The following is a 17527-nucleotide window of genomic DNA, read 5'->3' on the forward strand; positions in this document are numbered from 1 at the left end:
ATTTTGCAATTTTCTGTTTTTTTTTTTTTTTTTTTTTTTTTTTATTATTTTATTTTATTTTATTTTTTATTAAAAAGATTTATAGGGAAAACAACGGTGAAAAAAAGCGTAGAATTGTGCGTGTCTTGTATTGAAGAAGAAAAATGTAAAACAATAGGTGGTGGTGGATGCATCGTTGAAATAAATTTAAAGATATGCAAACATCCCTCTCCTAACTCACCAACAAGTTTGCAAATACTCTTCAAAGTTGCCAATGAGTTCATGACTTACCACATCTGTGGTAAGAATGTAAATTCCATATATTTTATGGCTGTTGTTAAAGATGGAATTAAACACAGGAATTTTAATTTAATAACTTATATTATTATATTTGTTTCCCTTAATGGGAGAGCAAACATAAATATTGGTACAAAATGTAGTTTACAATATTAATGGTAAATTTAAAATACATTCAAAATGCAATTTGTCACACTAGATCATCCCCATCTTTAAAAAAAAAAAAAAAAAAAAGGTAATTAAGTAGAAATAGATAATGGAAATGACACTGTGTATTTTAAAATATAAATGAAAATTTAGGATAATCCAAGCAATGTTTATGTGTCTAAAAAGTATATTCCTTACTACCTAATGCATCTAAAAGTTACTGATAAAATTAACTGACAAGTTACTTTTAAAACAAGAATATTAAGAGCGATTCAAAGGTTATATTTAATTTAATGGACAGTAGGCAATGTAGGCATATATATTTTGCTGTAAATTGACTGGCAAATGTTATTCAGTAAAGGCAATGATCCAACGTGTGCTTTCTCTATATGACTACTTTGATCTAGTCCATCATTAACAATATTTTTCCTGGGATTCCATCTCAGAATGAAAACTGAGATAAATTTAGGTGTATAATTGTAAACTTTGTAATCTTGTTCTTGAAAATGTGGTTGTATCACGATAAAAGATTAATAAACTATGTTAAATATTGTTTTTCCAACATTCCATTAGCAAAATGCTATATGGATATAACCCTCTCAAGCAAATAACCCATTTTCCTTCCTTTGTAATGATCCGGTATTTCTCAAGTGTGTATTGCATAAAGTGAAAATATATATTAACATATGAATTAATTCAGTTGTACATAAAATCACCTCTGACTTAACTGATTTTTTTAAAGGATTAAAACATAACCGCTCTAATCCGAACAAGTATGGCTGGAGTACGAGAAGCTTTACCACGTGACAAAACAAATGACGTCGAAAGCTCTATGTTACGTCTAAATTCTTCTAACCAATAGCAGCGAAGCAGCTCTCACAGCAGGAGGTACAGCGAGTACGTTTTAGGAACATGCGCCCCTCAGACGCTAGTTTCCTCCCGGTTCCTCCCTGAACATCTGCGCAGATTACTGCGCATGTCGTCATTTCCCTGAAGGCGCGTCGTATTTACTGTTATTTACTCTTACTGTTTGCGCTGCTGTGGTAAAGTGTGATTGATGATGGAATTCGTTGTTGACAGGTTATCTTCACGAGAAAAAAGGGGGAAAAAATAGGAGGAGTTACGAGATTCTCTGGGTTGCATGAAGATCTAATAACTTTCTCGCCAAGTAATTTGGCGTCATTGGCTCATTCTTATTTCTGGAACTGTGGTGGAAAGGTGGTATGTTTTTGATCCGTAAGTATGCTAAAATTCTATCGTAAATTTTTAATACCTTGTTTTCCAAATTTACACATTTTGCTTGATTAATTTGAAGTTGTTTGTTTTTAGATGTGCGCAATGGCAAATTTCAGGTTATTCGTCAAATACCCAAGGTTTCTATTTCTCTGGTAAGTGTTTGCTTTATATCTTATATTTATTATTAAATATGAAAAGTAATTTTTGCATGCGTATATTTTTTCATGCTCATTTTCTGTTTTATGTGCTGGTAGATTTCTGGCCGATTACCGTGTTTTTAGATAAATGCGCCATTTTCATTTAGATCGTGTAGAGATTACTGTTTCTATTTTTTTTAAGTAACCACGAAAATTCTAACACATGTAAAAGCTTTACTAGTAAACTTTTGATTGAGGATATTTCAAGTAAATGTGCCATTTTTACTGAATTTGTGTAGAAGTTGCTCTTCGTTAGGCCTTTTTTGAGCCAATATGTTAATTAGTTGTATTATTTTAATGTGTTGTTTTGCAGATTAGTGCAGTTTATTTGACAGATGTGTAATGCTGTTTGTTGAAAAATGCATTAGAACCAATGATGGTAAGAGCTTGGCCTAGCAAATTGGTAAAATATTACCTGCTCTTAATTACTGAATCATATTGTAGGATAAAATCTGCTGTTTATGTATGAAAATTTGTACTTTATCTCTGATTATGTGGTATATGCCCAGAATTTCATTATTAATGATCGATTCATTAAAATTATTTTTAATTGTCTACTTTGTTTTGTGTTGCTGCTGCTCATTCTGCATTTTTTTTGGGGGCGGGAGTAGATATAAAAATTAATTCTTGTTTTTTCTTTTTTTTCCCTCCATGTCTCTTTTTATTGTGCTAGTAAATTTCTGACTGAACTCATTTCAAGTTGAATGTGGTATTTTCTTTAGCTCATGTAGAGATTCATCAAGTTTTTGCTGGTAAATTTTTGAGAAAATTTCAAGTAAATGTGCCGTTTTTACTTAGTTTGCATAAAAATTGTTCTTCTTTATGCCTCTTTTGAATAAATATGTCAATTCTTGTTTGTATTATTTAATATCTTGTTTTGCATATTAACACAGTTTATTTAACAGATTCAGATGCGAGAATATTCATTAAAACTAATGCGGGTAAGTTCTTGGCCTAACAGATTGGTAAAAGATTTTCTGATCTTAATTACTGAATTTTATTATATTCTAGGATAAAAGTCTGCTTTTTATGTGTGAAAATTTTTATTTTATCTGATTATGTGCCAAATTTGATGATTCAAGAAAAATGCCATATCTGTGTGTAGCTAGTTAGTTGTTGCTGTTCGTCATGCAGTTCTTTTGAATATGTATCAGTTTGAAAATTTATTCATACATGTGTATTTTTCTCATCCATTTTTGCTGTGCACTTTTTCTGTAAATATTATTTTTATTTAGTCTATATAGAATTTCCTCTTTGTATTTTTTTGAATAAGTATGATAATTAGTTCTTGTTTGTGTTATTTTAATGCCCAACAATTCACTTGTTTGTTAATTATAGAAGCTAATTTTACTTTCTGCTTGCAGTTTTTAACTCTCTACCTTTTATCCAGACATTAATAACATCTGCCTTTTCATTTCTAAACTTAAAATATCGCAGTCGGGAAAAGGTTTCAATTTGAAAAGTAGTGGCTTTTCTAATTGCAAGAATTTCTCTTCAGAATTATAATTAACATAAGCTGTGCATTCTCTGCTGAGTATTTCATTTCTCGAAAAGTCTAGTAGACCTTTTAAATTGCAATTTTAATCTTTAATTTTTTGGATATAATTAAGAACGAATTCATTTGGAAGCAATTTAAAAAATAAAGGCATTAAAATAAGAGTATGTCATTTGCTGTATTCAGAAATTTCCAGCCATGCATATCATTTAATAATTATTTATTTTTAGGATAAAAAAAAGTAGTAGCAGATGGTCCTACCAATTTGAATAAATATGGAATTTAGTTTTTAATAGTTTTATTTATTTCATGTAATTTATGATATTAAAGTATAAAGGCTATGCTCGTGGATTTTCTAGTAAAGGCAAGTTTCCAATCAATAGCAGTTTTTAGTGGTTGAGCTATGTATCCAGCATTTTTTTACTATGAAGACTAATCATACTAAAAAAATTTGAGCATTTTTTTCAAGTAAAAATTAGTATGTTATAGCTGTGCCAGTATCATTCTGCATAATGACAAAAGTTCATTAAATATGTTAGTGACATTTAAGTGTTGGTTTTGATTATCATGCAATACTGAAACTAAATTCAGAATTTCATTATTGACAAAAAAAAATTTTTTTTTAATTCTGGGTATGAATGTCTGAGCATGTGTGTAAATTTTAAGTCGTAAGAAACAAAATTAATTTGTTAAATTCGTTTCTTTCATTTGATTAATTCGTTAAACTTGCTGTTATCTGTGAAAAATTTTCCTATTGAACTTTACCTTTCATTTTAGTGGCACATGTGATAATAGATTTTTAACCCCCCAAAAATGAAAATTTCCAAGTGTGGCTATAGAGAGTATGCTCAAGTTCATAAAATAACTTAGTTTTTCTTTATCATCACCTTTCTGTTTGAGAAGCTTTTCTGCAGCATACATTGACCACCCTTTTTCTATTATAAGAATACAGTCAGAAGTCTTTAATCTGGACGTCCATAATCCGGAATGATCTATAATCTGGACCTCAAAGCTACAAACTTTCTGCGCATGCTCGTTTAATGTATAACGGATGGTATAAGCTAAGCTAAAATTATCTAATTCAGTTAATGTTGCAGATTGCGTTGTTCCTTAATCTTCTAATTGGATCTGGCTTATTTTTTGCGGACTGTTGGAGCAATTTTATAAAAGTAAGCTTGAACTTTAGTTTATGTCAAAAAGAATTTCCGATTCTGGAGCTGCCAAAGGATCTACAAAGCGAAAGCATGTTTTGATGTCCATCAAACAAAAAGTGGAATTGCTGCAAAAAATGTATAAAGGCATATCCTTTGTTTCTCTAACCTTTCCGAAATCTGTTTATCAATTTTACACTGCTCTGCGGGGGGAGGAACATCACGGCGCGCAATGAACTGGAAGTTGATCTGTCAGCACTATCCTTATATTCAGGGCAGATGTTTTTATTTTATTCGGCTTGTAATTCCTTGCTAAATGTAGTATTTCATCTCAATGTACTCCGTTTTTGATATGATTTAAATCAAATTTCTCGTCATTATATTACGGATACACATCAAATAGTTTTCTGATTGCAATTTTCTAATTTCGACTATGCGTAATGTATTCTTTACGCATGCACGCGTTGAAAGAAATGTTTAATAAAGTAAACAAATAAATATTAAGTTTTTTTGTGTATTTTGATATCCTTTAGATCATAATTGCTCTTTATTTCATAAATTATGTTTTCAAATTTTTAATTTTATGTTTTCTGCATGCCATCTTACCAGATTTAAATTGATGATCTGTAATCCGGAATCCGGAAGTCCCAACGAGTCCGGATTAAAGACTTTTGAGTGTAGTAATTTTAGAAATTTATTTGCATGTCTCCTGTGGACTTTTATTTAATAGGTAACTAAAGCCAGTATGGAAATTAGGACATTTTTTATATTGAAGAATAATTCATTGCTGCCTACTCTCCTTTTTTAAATTTTTAGTCTTAACAAAGGAAAATGTTTCTCAGAAATAAATGGAATGTATTTAATTAAACTTAAATTAGGCAAATTCCATTCCCTCAATCTCTAATGATTTTCAAAATTTTTAAATTCTATTTCATTTGAATTGTACTTTTTCTTGTTACATTTTATTGATGTTATTAAATTTCATTTGGTCAGAGTTGTCTTAATCTGTAGTCATTTCTAAATTTTTATATAAAGATTTAAAAAATGGAATTAGCCAAAGAATATAAGAATTAAATGTTAATATATTTTACAACAGAATTGAGTTTCAAATAGTTCAATAATCTAGTCCATGTAAATTTGAACTGAATTTTAATTTGATTTTTCTATTAATTCATTACATTTATTTAGGCGCCTAGAATGTGAACGTGGTAAATAAAATGGCAAGTACCCATTCCTCAGTATATTTTGGTGGGAAAAAACTTCTGAAATTTATGTTCAGTTTGTAGTATTATTATTCAGTTAACTTCATATTTGTTTAGGAATTTCACAGAGTGGGGGATCTTCTGTGCAAGATACTGAGAAAATTTTGATATTCTTTATGCTAAGAATAATTTCAAGAATTAATAAATTTCAGTTTTTTTATATGATAGACTGATTATTCAAAGTAATATACACCAAGGTCACCTTGGATGATCAAGATATATTATACATGCATATTAACTGTTATAGGATAGCTATGGACTTTGGTCCTTCAAATTGTTTTATTAATATATATACAGTATTCAAAGAACTACAAAAGGGTGGAATGTAGTGAATAAAACATTTTTGCTTCTGATAGAAGTGTACAACTGACTGAAAAATGTAACAGCCATCATTAAAATTCAACATCATTTGAGAGATCTTTCTTAAGTATAGTACATATTTTTAAAAAATGAAACTGTATACAGTCAAAAGTCGTTAATTCGGACACCCATAATCCGGAATGATCTATAATCCGGACCTCAAAGCTAAAAACTTTCTGCGCATAAGCCGCGTTGGTACATGCGCACAGGCGTTTTACGCATGCGCGTAAGACCTTGACTACTGCGCATATGCGTGTGCGCAAGTGCAGAATACATTTTCGCCTGTGCGTTTAATGTATAACGGACGGTGTAAGCTAAAATTATCTAATTATCTATTTCAGTTAATGATTGCGTTGTTCCTCGAATTGGATCCCGCTTATTATTTTTTGCAGACTGTAAGAGCAATTTTATAAAAGTAAACTTGAACTTTCGATTATGTCAAATAGAATTTCCGATGCTGGAACTTCCAAAGGATCTACAAAACGAAAGTATGTTTCGATGTCCAACAAACAAAAAGTGGAATTGCTGCAAAAAATGGATAAAGACATGAAGAATGTGACAGAGAGGTTAGTGAAAACGAAAAAATTTCGATTGACAAGTTAGTCGGCATTCTCGGCACAGCAATTAACGGGACTTGAACAGCGAAACTTTGTAACTGAACAAGAAATTATGTCTGTTTATAGAATTATAGAGAAAGTATTAGCACAAAAAAACAAAGCAACTTAAACAACTTACATTGAAAGAAATTTTTACTAAACAAATAAATATTGAGCTTTTTTTTTTTTTGTAAATTTTGATATGGATTAGATCATAATTGCTCTTTATTCCATAAATTACGGTTTCATATTTTTAATTGTATAATTTCTGCATGCCATCATGCCAGATTTAAATTGATGATCTATAATCCGGAATAACCAAAGTCCCGATGAGTCCAGATTACGGATTTTGTACTGTATAACAGACTTATAAAGGGCCCCATATCTCAAATAGCTTAGGACCTTATTAAGTCTAAATATGGTTCTGCATACTGTTAAGCACGAAGTTGGAAGCAAAATGGTTTGTATATTTCTCGCTGCTCCTGGAATGGGAAATTTACTTTTGTAGGGTTTTTTTTTTTTTTTTTTTTTTTTTTTAATTTTAAACAGCTTTCCTGTATTTTCTTGTTTCCCACCTACAACTCCCTACCAAAATGATTTTTCAAAATCCCGTTTTATATAAACGAGGTGGAACCAGTATTTAATAAGAAGTCTCAGGGAAAAATAATGACCACATCAATTTTTTTTCTTCTACGGAAGTATGGAAGTTACTTCCATAGAGTTAGTTAGCATTAGTTTCTTTTTTTCTATCTTAAGTTAAAGCCCAAGTGGAGACTTCATGTAAGCCCAGGATTGGCCAACTGTAAATGGTCTCAAGTTAAATAAAAGGATATTTAAACCCTACTTTGGACTTGTTGCTCTAGACTTTTAGAAGTCAATGAATAGTCGCTACACAATTCTCAAGTATTCTAGATACCAAAGGCAACCAATTCTACTAGAATCTTGTATCATTTATAGTGGAAAATTATATAGATCAGTATATAACTATTATGAAAATTTGAAAGCATCTGCAAGAAAATTGGAATGCAAAATACATTCATGTTTTATCAGGATAACGATTCTAAACATGCAGCCCTAAATGTTCACATGTGGTTTTAACTGTCCAGAAGTTATCACAACTTCTTCCTTCATTTAGTCTTCAGACTTAAATCAAATTGAACATGTATTGAGTGAGTTGGAGAAAAGAATAAGTAAAGTAACATTTCTTCAAAAGTTCTATTTAAAGCTATTCTTGTGAAGGAATGGAACAACAGTTACTCAAAAAATATAGATAAATGCATGTGAAAAGTGTAACTTTAGCTAAAAGATATCTAACCATTATGAGTATTGAATGTCCCATTATTTTATTAATTTATTTTATTTTTTTATTGACTCTTTCTTCAAAGTATTCGAATACTTATATGAGTTCAATTTCAAAACATTTTGAATATCTTTTCTTAACCAAAAACGCTTAGACCTTTTTTTTTTTTTTTTTTTTTTTCAAAATAAGGAACAATAGTACATGTGAAAGAAAAGACATTTTACTTATTATTATTAACTGATATTTGGAAATAAAATCAAAGAATGCAAGTGTTACAAAATTAATTTCATAGGTTTTATAATTTCATGAGTTAAAACTGATATTTTAAATTTAAAAATACAAAAACATGAATATTTGTCTTATTCAAAACATGTTTGTAAGTGCAAGTATATATGTCTAAATGGCTGGCAGTTACATAAGGCATAAGAACTTTTAAAGACATACGATATGTTAAACTTCATATCTTAAAATAATTTACATTAATGTCATAGTAGAAAGACAATTTGACTGCACTATATGTGATTTCTTTAGGGTAATTAAAGAAAATTACACCACATGTGCTCTTTCCCACCTTTCCATCTTATTTTGCAAATAAATTGAGCAGAACGTAATTTTTTTAGCCATATGATACCTTTGGTATGACATACCAGGCTCTATCTAGTAATGCAGAAGTGGCACTTGTAGTAGTTCATTCAGGAGAAGGAAAATCTCGTAGAAGATTGAAGGGGGAAAATTGATCGCAATCAGGCATACTGGTGGTCCTGGTACGTACGATGAGACAACAGTTCAGTGATTCTTAACACAAGTTGATTTTTATGTTATAATGTAACCTGCTTGTAAACAAGATTTTTCTGAAACACAAAATAAATATAACAGCACAGAAGGGCTATTTAAGTCCCAGAAGTATGTTGATAAGTATGTTTTTCATTCAATCTTAGCCATTTGGTTAGGTGAACGGATCAACATAATATCATGGAGAGAGAGGAGGCTTTTAGAAGGACCGAGCAATGGTGTTTAAATCATACTATAGAATTACATCCATCTAATCTTATGCTTATTATGCAAAAACTAGAGGAAGAATATTACTCACTTAGAGATGTTCCCAATCAGTCCGAGGAATAATTAGCTTATCTTAATGATCTCAAAAATCAAATCGCAGCACTAAGCCAGTACGTTATTGAACTCAAACTGAGGATGAACCCACTAATTACTCCCAGCTACTATGGAAACTCAATCTACCGAATCTCATCAATAAATCTACCGAATCTACTAACGCTAAAATTAAGCGTAAGAAAAACATAACGGATAAAGAAGGTTTTACTACACCTCGCATAACACATAAACGCACTCTTTCAAAAGCAGAGATTAATGAACCAGCACAGAAAAACAAATTCCAGAAATTAAATCTCGAAGACAATATGTATTCTACTAACGAGCAGGTGATTTTATAGCCCCAACAAAAACGACAGGGCATATCCCCCTCCCACTGTCCTAGCCGATTTCAGGCGACTGGGACAAATTAAAAGATGCTATTGAAGAAAAGTTACGAATCAAAAAATTCTGCGGAAATTTATCCGGTGGAACTCTTACCATCAGAGTTTACGACTCTGAACATTACAGAATGCTCACTGATAATTTTTAGATAAACTTGAACTCCCCTACTATACTTTTAAAATGAACATCGAGAAACCGATTAAAGCTATAATCGAGAAACTGCCAAAGACTGCTAATATTGAACGTATCAAATCTGAAATAAAAGAAATGGAAATACCCATCCTAAAAAACCGTCAAATCGCTCATGTTATTGAGGGGAAAATTATCTATTTACCTGTATACTTAGCTGAATGCACCCGCAATAAAGAAGGTAAAGCTATATATGACATAAAGAAATTAAGAGGACTCGACGTGTTCGTGGAAACCTTACAAATCTCGCCCTGGCCCCATGCAATGCCATAAGTGCCAGCGGTACGGACATACGCGGGATCGCCGCAAATACAAAGCATGCTGTTTAAAATGTACAAAACCTCACGAGACCTATACTTGCTCCCAAACAAAAAATGATGAAGATAAACCTCCAGTCTGTGTCCTCTGCGGAGCAGATCACATTTCTTCTTTTAAAGGTTGCCCTAAGCACCCACTTAATATACAGAAACAGATTGAAGAAATTAAAGCCAAAATAGAAGCGACGAAGAATCAATTCCATTACGACAAAAATGAATTCCCGGCCTCAATCCGAAGGAGATCCCTAAACGTAGTCCTGCCTGGCAACAGCATCCAGAGATGAAAGCCAACCGAAAGGATCAAAAACTAGCCAATTAGGATTTTATGAGAGGTTAAAGTTACAAATTAAAGATTTCTTCTAAAAATTTTAAAATGCTAAAGGAATATTTGAAAAATTAGAGGTCGGCATGGCCGTTTTTGATTATCTGTCAAATATTGATTATGAATTTTAAGCCGATTCATAATATTCCTAATCTTATTTCAGCTACCAAAAGCTTTATAAAAATTAATTTCTTCAATGCTAACGGTATCCGTAAGCAACAACCTCAGCTCATCTCTTATTAGGGTATGGATAAACATGTAGTGGTAAAGGCTATCGGGTTGAACATCACTTAACGAATGATGATCTCCGATCTCCGACTTCCAAAAACATGACATTGATGTCATGTTAGTCAATGAAACACATCTTCGAGCTTGTGACAGATTCAGAATTCATGGCTATCAGAGAGGATAGACCCCCACAACAGAGGAGGCGAAAATGCTATCATAATTAAAAGCCATAATAAAGCCACTAAATTATCAACAACGTAAAGCCAAGGCTTTGATAATATCTCAAATGAAGGGCTACAAGCACTGCCTAACAGATGTATAGTACTTATCACTAATATTTTCAACGCATGCATTCGTCACTGCTATTTTCCCTCTCAGTGGAAGCATTCAATAATTATTAACATCTTGAAACCTGGAAAAGACCTTAAATATGCCAAAAATTATAGACCCGTCAGCCTGTTACCGGCTCTCTGCAAAGTTTTTGAACGTGTCATCAGTACAAGACTTACCAAATTGGCATTGATAGGAACCAATTTGGTTTCCGAAAGGGACACTGTACTACTCATCAGATACTCCACCGGGTAGAATTTATCGCCCAAGAATTTAGAAAAAAGAATGGAGTAGCAGCATGCTTTCTCGATTTTGAGAAGGCATTTGACCGAGTCTGGCATGCTTGGCTTACTCCACAAATTGTCAAATTTCCTTCTGCCTAATAGCTTCATTAAACCTACCTACTCTTATCTCTAGTGTCGCACGTTTCAAGTAAAGATGTGGAGAAATTCTCTCATCAAGAAAGAGATTTTCCGAGGCGTCCCTCAAGGGTCTGTTTTAGGACCGAAATATTTTAATATTTTTATAAATGACATGCCTTTCCCACTACACTCAAGTATTTATAAATATGCGGACAATACAGTTATCTTAACCAACTCTAGAAATCCACAAAATGGTCTTGACAAACTCCAAATGCAAGCTAATCTAATCAACAAATATTGTGAAATTTGGAAAATTAAACTTAACGCAGAAAAATGTTGTGTTGTTTTATATCGCAGATACAGAAAAAAATTTCCAGTTAATTCCAATATTAAAATAGATAATTCACCTGTTCCAGTAGCAAGCTCATATAAATACCTAGGAGTGTACGTCGACAAAGCTTTAAATTTCAAGGACCTTATCCAGTATACCATCAATAAAGCTAATGCAGCGTTTATGTCTCTTTACTCCCTGCTTGGAAGGAAATCTAAATTAAATCTGAATACTAAGAGAAATCTTTATATCACCCTCATCAGACCAATTCTACTCTATGGAGTTCCTGCATGGGCAGCTGCCGGATAAATTGAACTCTAGAAAAAAAACGTCTTACCTAATAAGATTCTCCGTAACAAATGCACCTTGGTTTGTGCGGAACGCGCAAATCCATAAGGGTTTAAAAATTCTCCCGATTCATGAGCAAATACTAACTACAGCACACAACTTCTTTGAAAAACTCACAATACCTAGCCATTAAAGAACCCACAGATAAAAGACCGCGAACTATACATCATAATGCATTATGGGTGGTAGTGTACAGTGTATATCTTTTATTTCTACTTATTTAACGTATCTTATTACTCTTCATTACTCAAGATCAGTTTACGTTATGGACTATGCTCTGACAAAGCTTATGGACTTTGATTGCAACTTATATTTCTTACCTTTTATTTTTATTTAACCAAGAATTTATTTAGTACTGTGTAGTGTTTTAAAGCAAAGACTTTGCTTTCAGTGAAAATTTTAGTTCGCGGTCTTATGACTCCTTCACTCGCTATTGGCCACCTCGCATCACATGGTGTTTACTGTGCAACTTTAAAGAAATTAATTTTCTAGCATGATTACTTAATTTTACTGTACCCAAATTGTGTTTCTGAAGAATAAGGACATTTTTTTTTTTTTTTTTTTTTGAACTCTACAGACTTATTTGGGCTACAATGAACCTCTGGTTGAGGGGATACCCCCATATTAATGGATAATAAAGAGCGAAATAATGAAATATATCATTATTTCGCTCTTGGGGACTCGCATGCCATGGCTGAAGCTATGGCAGCGGTATTATAAATATAACAAATAAAATACTTCACGGACATAATTGATGTTTTCTAAAATCAAAGTTTTTTAGGGTACTTGAAAAGAATCTTTATTTAACACGTGGGTGTGTAATCTTTATTTAACACAGTGCCACAGCAAAATCTGGTAAAATAGTCTGTTGGATCATTTTTTTTAATTCTAGTGGTTTCGTGTCTTTTTTAATCCTAAAAATCAGTTCAGCACCTAATCTGAATATATTTTTATGAATATTTAATAAATAGATAAACAAATAACAGGTTTAAAATATAAATCCTATTTATATTTTAAACAATAAATTTATTACATTTCAGTTCATTGTAAATTAACACAAGAGTTCTATGTCTCAATAGGAAAAATTGGTAAAATTAGACAAATACTGTATTACAATATAAATATTAAAACATAATACATAACCAAAAATAAATAACTTAGTGAATGTGTAAACATCTTAAAAATATCGCTAGTCTTGTATTCTTTCAATAAACAACACAATCCCATTTAATTATAACTTCGTTGTTTTACTTCATAAATAATGATTACTTATTGCAGCAAAATCTATATTAAAATCAGATAATAATCTATGAAAAAAAAGCTTCCAGAAGCCGAAACCAAGAATACGAAGAACTTTCTGAATGTAGAAATAATTTTAACCATATAAATTGATCCATTTGTGAAGCACCGATGACTCACACAGCTTCAAACAACACAAAATTTGAGTCACATTCGATGAGCATGGCTCCGAAAAGTAAGGCCTCTATGAATCATCGATGATGTACATGGCAGTCAATGTGTTAAAGTGCATGTACAAACTCAATTACTAAAATAAAATAATTTTTTAGCTAATCGTGCATAGTTTAATATCTGTACAGCTTAAAAAGAACGGTGTAAACTGTTTCATTTGACTTATGAATAATTTAATGGGCAGTTTTTTTATTACGCACATTGGTGCTACATAAACTGCCATAAAAAATCAGCAAGACTAAGCTAATGTTTGGTCTTCATGACAGCTGGACGTGCTAGTCATGAGAACAGGCAAAGGCCAAATGCGATAATTCTTTATATCATGACCTGCATTCTCAAATATAATTTTTTAAAACTGTTTTCGATAATTCGAATAATAATTCAGAATTCAAACAACAAAAATCAGCGTTAATTTACAAAATTTTCACAGGACTAGTTTCGATGGTTTTACCGAACCAACATCTTCAGCTGCAAAACCGCAAAATTTTGCGGTTTTGCAGCTGAAGATGTTGGTTCGGTAAAACCATCGAAACTAGTCCTGTGAAAATTTTGTAAATTAACGCTGATTTTTGTTGTTTGAATTCTGAATTAGTATTTATTCGGCGTGTTATTGTGTCTTAATTCGAATAATGTTATATACCAAGCTCGCAATGCCAAAAATGAAAAAAGTGCCAAGCATATTAAAAAAAAGTGTTTAAATTATAGCGATTTAAAAATCTGGTTAACTGATAAATGTACGAATTATTCAAAGTTATTTAAAATTTATAAAAAGTATTGTCAGTCTGTTATTGAACAGTTACATTATTTATTATATTTTTGAGACGAAAATGCGTAGTTTCTAGAGATTCTTAGATTCAATAACGGTAACTGTTAAAAGTTAGCTGTGGATATTGTCTTTAAATATGGTTAAAAAATGGCATAACATTTGCATCATATTCAAATATCACACGAAATAATTTTTAAAAAGTTTCCCTTTATTTAATTATAATTAACAGGGCATAACATAAAATCATTCACAAATTTTCGAACGTGATGAAATCGTTCATCACCTTATTTGTGACGGAATAAAACAAAATGCAGTAAACTCTCTAGTTGCGTCCATCTCTGAAAAGAACAAAATATTTCTAAGTCTAATATCGGTACTGAAAATCACTTTCGCACAAGATCGAAATCATATGGAACCTTGAGAAGTAGAGAGGATCACCTCAAAAACAGGTAAGATCCTGAATACTGTTAATTTTTTAAAAAGTTGAAATAATTTTTTAGAACTATCCTGAAACTGAAAGCGAAACTAACGATATATTATTTCAGTTAGGTGTTGCGTTGTTTAGAATAAAGACATAAATACAGGAGAACTTCATTAATGTTTCTTAAACTTTCTATTTACACAGGAGTTCATCTGTCAAATTTATTGTAAATCACTTAAAATCGCTGAATATGAATTATTTTAAAATTACGCTATGAATATACATTTATAACAGAGAAAGGAATGTGACATTCCAAGTCATTTTATGTCTCATGATTATCAATAAAGCTCTAAATAAACATCGGTAAAATAAATTAACATCTCTCTAAGATCTAATATGAGGTATGGTCTTTTCTATAGCCAGACAGGTCGTGTAGCGTGACGGCATACTAGACAGGACGCAGATGAAGAGCCCCTATGGCAGTCGGTCTCATTCCTGCAACAAGACAGTTTTCAACTCCAGGATGGTTCTTGGAAGGGGGAAAATTGCCCTTCTAAGAGCGTCCCAGACATGCTTTATAGGGATATAATATTTCAGTTAGGTGTTGCGTTGTTTAGCCAGGTGGCGAATATCCTCACTTTCCAGGTTACTGTTGACCAGCTGAGCCCTATGTGGACGAGCTTTGTCATCCATTAACAGGAACACCGGACCAACTGCGCTCCTGAAACATACGATCTAAGATTGCCTCTCTATACCTCATAGAAATCAGAAAGCCTTTGTCAAACACATGAAGGGGGGTGTGGGGCCGTTCAGCATAATACCTACCCAATTATTACACCTCCACCACCGTAATGATCCTTTCTCATGATGAGGGAGGGATGGTATCGTTTTCCAGGCTCTTTCCAGATGCAGGCACAATAAGAATCAATGGCCAGGCATATCTCGGCTCGTGTAAAAAGCACGCACTGAAGTCTGTGTATTGAAGTGAGCGGAACGCAAATAGCAGGTCTTTTGGCATACAGCCCTATCTCATGAAGCCTTCAGACAACTGTAAACCGTGAAATTCGGATTTCAGCGGCAGCATAGAGCTCAGGTGAGAGTTGTGAATCTGTAGCAGTTCTGTGTCGCAGCGCTGAAAGAGGCAAATAGTGAACTTCAATCGTCGTTGTGGATTTTGGTCGGCCTTGGACCTTGGTTGTGGATCTTGGTTGAACTTTTCAAAGTGCTGAAACTGTTTCCATAAATTGCTGACGACACTGGGTGTCACATTGAGCTCTTTAACTACCTGCGCTTCTGATTGATCTGGCGACAATTTACCGTTAATCGCCGAGCGTGGCTTTGAAACAGGCATGTAACTAACTGGCTTTTACCCGAATCTGGGAGAACTCTTCTAGGCCATTGGCTTTATACATACACACCGTAATCGACGAAACTCTATAGCAAATTACTGTGGCTACCATTGCATTTAACTCTTTGATTCCATCGCAAAAGTGGATGCTAGTCCGAACTGGTGATAAAAAATTTTCCAACATGCAGATAGGTGATTTACTGTAATGTGGTGCCAACTTGTGGTTATAGAACACATGAAATGGAGGGATGAAAAAATCCTCGAAGTCTCTGATATACACAGCAAAGGGGCAATGAAATAAGAATACAAATGAAGTGTAATACAATTTAGATATTAAAAAAAGAGATATCAAATATACACAAATACATACAGGTGCAATCACAGTGCAGATTAATATCCAGTATTGTTGATAACCCCTCGTGCGCTGACATTCTTTTCACGATCATAGCTCCGCAGATACGCACATGTACGGTTACGTATTCGACTCTGAATATTTGAATAATTCTTTGGCGGCATAATTAGTACCTTAGATTCAAAACTTTTCTTAAAAATAAACATAATTTGCAAATTCTCTTAATTTTGCCCACGAGTGACTTAATGAAAAGTTCATTGAATTAAATTCGGTAATTTTTTTTTTTTAATTTCCTGTGCTATAGTCATTAAGTTTGTCAATTAAGGATGCAAAAATATCATTTCAAACAATTAATAGTAATCAAAGTGTGACATAATTCATGAAATTTTTCATTAAATCAGGATATTGTAGTCGAGGTTATTTTTACTTAATCATATTTTAGGAAAATGCTAAAACTTTAGTATATGTTTCCAAACTGCCCAGGTCTTTTATGCATGCAAATAAAAATATTGTTTTTCTTTTTTTATTTTAATATAAGATAAATTTTCCCGATTTCATACACTTCAGATCAAATTAATAAAATAAATTGTTAATTCAAAGTTGAAAACAGCATTCAAACTCTGGAGCTTAATGAAATGACAATTCTCTTTCAGTATTGTCAGTGTATGGTGTCTAAAACACAGGACTAGTCACCTGGTGAAGTACAGGTGACATAATTTTTAGAATTCAGGAAGTTACTTGATGGCAAAATCTTGAAGATATATAGATTACATTGGGAAGCCAGTCAGAACGTTCTCTTCCTTTCTTAAGCCTCTTGCTACTGAACAAGGACCAAAATTCTTATGCATATATGACATGTTCTTGTATTGCCTTCTTTATAGATCTTAATAAATTTTAAAACAAATTGCAGTTATATTCCTTTGAAGACTTCTATCTCTTAATTATTATAAAAATCAAAATGAAATAAAGATATAAAAAAGGATGCTCATTATTTTTGAAGTTTTAATGTGAAAGATAAATTAAATATTACACTACACTGAATTATAACTTCTGAAAACTGGCAATTACAGTCAAAAGTCGTTAATTCGGACACCCATAATCCGGAATGATTTATAATCCGAACCTCAAAGCTAAAAACTTTCTTCGTATGCGTCGCGTTCACGCATGCGCATAGGCGTTTACGCGTGCGCGTAAGACCTTTACGGCTGCGAATATACATGTGCGCATGG

General features: G+C 32.4%; 1 long non-coding RNA gene across 2 annotated transcripts; it reads left to right on the plus strand.

Annotated features, from left to right (window-relative positions):
* Positions 1-1468: 1468 nt before the first annotated feature.
* On the plus strand, positions 1469-17202 carry LOC146999431 (uncharacterized). 2 transcript variants are annotated; one of them, XR_015043186.1, is made up of 4 exons: positions 1469-1659; positions 1739-1811; positions 2762-2797; positions 16952-17202. It is a non-coding gene; the product is annotated as an uncharacterized LOC146999431 (long non-coding RNA). The 2 variants fall into 2 exon arrangements; XR_015043188.1 differs by having other exon boundaries at positions 1753-1811.
* Positions 17203-17527: the final 325 nt, after the last annotated feature.

This window comes from Stegodyphus dumicola, chromosome 1 (genome assembly GCF_044657685.1).
Source record: "Stegodyphus dumicola isolate Sdum_Otavi_A_Nest chromosome 1, ASM4465768v1".
Taxonomy (NCBI): Eukaryota; Metazoa; Arthropoda; class Arachnida; order Araneae; family Eresidae; genus Stegodyphus; species Stegodyphus dumicola.